The sequence below is a fragment of the Penaeus japonicus genome, unplaced genomic scaffold, assembly GCF_977035675.1.
Source record: "Penaeus japonicus unplaced genomic scaffold, GWHDUDI00000001_assembly GWHDUDI00000019, whole genome shotgun sequence".
Taxonomy (NCBI): domain Eukaryota; kingdom Metazoa; phylum Arthropoda; class Malacostraca; order Decapoda; family Penaeidae; genus Penaeus; species Penaeus japonicus.
Window position 1 is genome coordinate 8,979,267 of NW_028234421.1, and position 5,000 is coordinate 8,984,266.

The window sequence follows — 5,000 nt, forward strand, 5'->3', positions numbered from 1 at the left end:
AGAAGGTAACCCAGTCGCATAAACCCCCCGTGTGTGGGACACGGACACCTGTAGACACCTGCATGCGGACACGGGCCCGGGGCGGTGTATAGAGCGTGTCCTGTTGATTTCCCCGGCATTCACCGCGCCACTGGTAATGACAGGCAGCAATGTGAATATTTCTCGGAGCTCTCGTTAAAATCAGGAAGTTTTGTTTATGTTTGGCCATCGAGGTGAGAGTTGAGGATGCCGGCAGCGTGGACTCGCGCCGGGGAGGGGCAGGGGAGGGGGCAGGGAAGTCGGAAGACGGAAAGGGGGAGAAAGAGAGGAGGGAAGTCGGAAGACGGAAAGGGGGAGAAAGAGAGGAGTGGGTGAAGGAGAGAGGGAGGAAGGAGGAGAGAGGAAGAAAGGGAGAGAGAAAGAGAGAGAGAGAGAGAATGAGAGTAAGAGGGTGCTAGGAATATAGTGATAAAACTTCAAGGAAAATCTGTATGAAATGAAATTGATAAGAAGAAAGGTACAAAAAAATTGCGACATAAAGTAGACACAAAGTCATCGTCGTCGTCACATCATCGCCTCTGTCATCTATCTATACGTAACCCATTATCGCCGCCACAGCACGAGTGTCGCGTAAAGCTTACTTCCCTCCTTTGCCCCTCCCTGCCCTCCTTCTATGCCTCCACTAACCATTCATTCTTCATCCCTCTCCTCCCCTTTTTGCCCTGTCCTTTCACTCTTTATTCCTTATTGTATCCTCCTTCATTTAGTTTATCTCTTCTTTTTTCCTGCTTCTCCTCCTCCTCCTCCTCCTCCGCTTTCGTCCACTTTCCCTCCCCATCCTCTTCCTTCCACACCATCCCCTTCCCCTCACCATCTTCTTCTCCTTGTCGTCTTTCTCTTCCCTCCACCCCCTTTCACCTCCTTCCCTCCTCCTCCCCTTTCACCTCCTTCCCTCCTCCTCCCCTTTCACCTCCTTCCCTCCTCCTCCCCTTTCACCTCCTTCCCTCCTCCTCCCCTTTCACCTCCTTCCCTCCTCCTCCCCTTTCACCTCCTTCCCTCCTCCTCCCCTTTCACCTCCTTCCCTCCTCCTCCCCTTTCACCTCCTTCCCTCCTCTTCCCCTTTCACCTCCTTCTCTCCCCACCCCCCATTCACCCCCTCCCCCCCCCCTCCCCATACTCAGCACCACCGGGTTCGCGACGGCATAATCAGAGCACAAAGTCCTGATAGAGAGTCAGTAAGCCCTTCTAAGTCTAAATTAAGTGTCGGCTTATGCGTAAATGTGGGTCGGAGTTTCTCCCGTTGATCCTCTCATGCGCCGGTTCTCCTCCCCCCCCCCCTTTCCTCTTCTCCCTTTCCCCTCTTCCCCCTTCCTCTACCTCCCACTTCTCCCTTCTTCCCCCCACCCTCTCCTTTTCCTTCCCCCCTCCCCCTCTTCCTCTTCCTCTCCCTCTTCCTCTTCCCCCGATCCGAACGAGGCTGCGACTGTCTGCCTGCTGTAGCCTCTTATAGTTTGGTTGTGGTGATGATGGGAAGGTGAAGGGAAGGGGAAGGGGAAGCAGAAGGAAGGGGTGAGGTGAAGGGGAAGGAGAAGGTAAGGGTGAGGTGAAGCGGAAGGGAAGGGTGGGGTAAAAGGGAAGGAGAAGGCAAGGGGTGGGGGAAAGTAGAAGGAGGAAGAGGAAATACGTGAATCTTTTGGTGATGGCTGTGGGGAAGGGAGGAGAGTTGTATGGTGCAGGGTGTGGTGTTGGTAGGTTAGGTTTGGCCACGTTGGGTTTCTTTCTAGTGTGTATTTGCGGTAGGGAACCTGCGGGGGAAGTTGTGAGGATAACGGTATGAGAGTTTTGTAGTTATGGCCACGTTACCCTGATCTTTCGGTCTTTCTGTGCGGTTTGCTGTGGTGACTTTTACCGACTGTAATTATATTGTGATATCTTGCAGGGATTTCATGTTCTAGTGGTTACATTGGTGTAGTGTTGGGGTTTTGGTATTGTTGTGGCGATGTTCATGGTATTGTGGGAATGGCTTATCTTATTGTGAAGAGTTTTAGTCTTAAGATAACTTTCAGGGAAGTCATTTTTTTCGTGTGCTAATTGTGGCCAGGGTGATGTCACGGCAGTTACTACGGCCTTGTGGTGATGCCTGTCGGTTTGTAGTGAGGATTAGGGAATTGATCACGCGGCAACGTTTTAGTAATTAATGTTTTCTCGTGATGAGATCATCTGACTTTTTGGGGACGATTTGTCTTGGATATTATGAGAGCCATCATTATAGCCGTAAAGTTACTTATTTTTGATATGGTAATGGCTATTATGAATATTATCCTCATTAATAGTATAGGTGCTATCGTCATAATAACCACACGTTCATCATCATCATTAACACCCTCACCACAACCACCTCCTACACCACTACCTCCATCTCAACGTTCATCTCCACCACCCCACCACCACCACTTCCACCACCACCACGTCCACCACAACCACTTCCACCACTACCACCCCTTTCTTCACCCCCTCCAACCCCACCAACTCCATCCCTTTCACCACCCCCTCCACCCCCAACAACACCACCTCCACCCCCCCTTTCACCACCACCACTTACACCCCCAACACCACCGCCTCCACCTCCACCCCCAACACCAACACCACCTCCACCCCTTTCACCACTACCACCCTCACCACACTCTCCTCCACCATCATCTTCATCACACGAACCTTTTGCCGCGAGGAGTCTGGCCTTGATATGAATAAAACCTGCAACCTCGTTACGGCCTCGCGGAACGGGTTATTATTATTATTATTATTATTATTATTATTATTATTATTATTACTGACTGTGGCGAAATTGTAGCGTAGTTTTCAAGCGTGATTGTGGTTTGCTTTGGATCTGGGGTTGTGATGGATGGGTCGGTGGCGGTGGTGGGTTGGAGTGTAGGTGTTGTGTTGTTGTTTTTCTTCATACTGTTGTTGTTCTGATTGGTGTGATTGGTATTGTTATTGTTGTTGTTGTTGGCCCTTTTATTGTTCTTAACACTGATTATTGTTAGCATTTTTTTTATTATGATTACTTTTGTTAACGTTTAGGATTATATAGTTGTTTATTTATTTATTACAGTTCATGATTTACATTTATTATATTGATTTAGCCTTCATATTTCATAATCATTATTATTGTTGTTGTTGATAATTGTTATTACTGTGATTTATTCTCTTGAACCATTTTTATGCTTAATTAAGATATAGGTTGCTATCTTTGTGCGATTTGTGCGAAATTGCATGGTCGTATGGAGATAATTATGATTATACGTCTGTGTAATTATGGGTTTCTTTGCTGTGCATGGCGACCCCTTCATCGAGGGTACATGTGTGTGTATATATATATATATATATATATATATATATATATATATATATATATATATATATATATATATATATATATATATATTTTTTTTTTTTTTTTTTTTTTTTTTTTTTTTTTTTTTTTTTGTAAACATGTCTAAAATCAGAACGGACACATTCATCTTTAATTTACTTGTTTTCTCTTTTCTTCTTTTCTCTTTTTATCCTCCGAGAAATGAATTAGTTCTTGAAGATATGTTTTGCATGATTTACGACTAGGCCTTTCCAGTTATTTAGTCGTGAAGACGTGCTTGTATGTAGACCAGATGAATGTTCGTAAGGGTATGTTACGGATGTTAATGATATTTATTATGAATGTTAGTAGGGGTGTGTATAAATGTTGATGATATCTGATGATTCCCATTCCTCACTATTTTCAACAGTCACGTTCATAGAGTGATGACGCAGATCCTAGTTTTCCTCCGTGTCGATGCGGTTTCGCAGCTGAACTGTGATTGCAATTGATTTCATTTGGCAAGCGAGGGTATAGGGTTGACATCACGATACATATTTATATAGGGTATTGTTCCTGTCTTCATTTTCCTCTATATCGGTTGTATTGTTGCAGTGATTCAACTTTGAGAGATCTAGCTTCACTAAGGATATCATGCACAGATATGATGATTCTTCTGTATCACGGCGTCTCTGTTCATTGGCGTACCCTGGGTCCCCATAGGGTAGGGGGGGAGACAAAAAGATATATACCTGAATGTTAATATTCCACCAAACGATTGTTATACGATCTCAGATATTTCTTAAGGATTTTCTTTCCGCTCTCTTATGATTTTGAGAAGAGTGAAGAGGTGTGTGATCTCTCTCTCTCTCTCTCTCTCTCTCTCTCTCTCTCTCTCTCTCTCTCTCTCTCTCTCTCTCTCTCTCTCTCTCTCTCTCTCTCTCTCTCTCTCTCTCTCTCTCTCTCTCTCTCTCTCCCCCCCCCCCCCCCCCCATGATCACACCACTACTGTCCGTGTTCGTAGTGAAGATATAGGAAATGATTTGATAATGGGTTAATTTTTAAGATAATTTTATTTGGGTTTTAGAGGTCGTAGGCCTAGCCCAGTGATTGCAGTCATCGTAATCTTTTGTATGTCAATTGCATAACGTCGAGCGGCCTCGATTTTGATAGCTTTCGTTATGTTATTTTTGTTTACTCGTGCAGTATGTGATTCGCATGCGACGATGTTATGGTTGTATGTTAACTATTGATGGTGGGGTTATAGTGATCCTGATGGCGAAAATGGTAGTTATTGTGTTGAGTTTTATCATTTACATTTTCATTATCATATCATTGATATTGTAGCCTTATTATATATGTTGCTTTTGTTATTTTTGTTGCTGGTTTTGGACTTTTTTTGTTGCATTTGGTGTTATTGTTTTTTATGTTAATGGTATGGGGTTGTTTTGACGGGTATGTGTGATGGTTTTTATGTCATAGTCATGAAAGAATTAGAAATTGTTAGTGTATTAGAACTTGAATAATGCCTTTTGGGTTATATTTTGCTCTCTCTTTATATATATATCTCTTTCCATCTATCTGTCTCTCCCTCCCTCTACCTCCCCCTCCCCCCCTCTCTCTATCTATCTATCTATATCTCATTATTTCTCTTTCTGTGTGTTTG

The 5,000-nt window shown here is 44.1% G+C and overlaps 1 protein-coding gene across 1 annotated transcript in view; it reads left to right on the plus strand.

Moving 5' to 3' along the window:
* The window catches only part of LOC122250132 (Fanconi anemia group J protein homolog), a 619,197-nt gene that overhangs the window by 270,316 nt on the left and 343,881 nt on the right, over positions 1 to 5,000 (plus strand). The window lies entirely within an intron of this gene.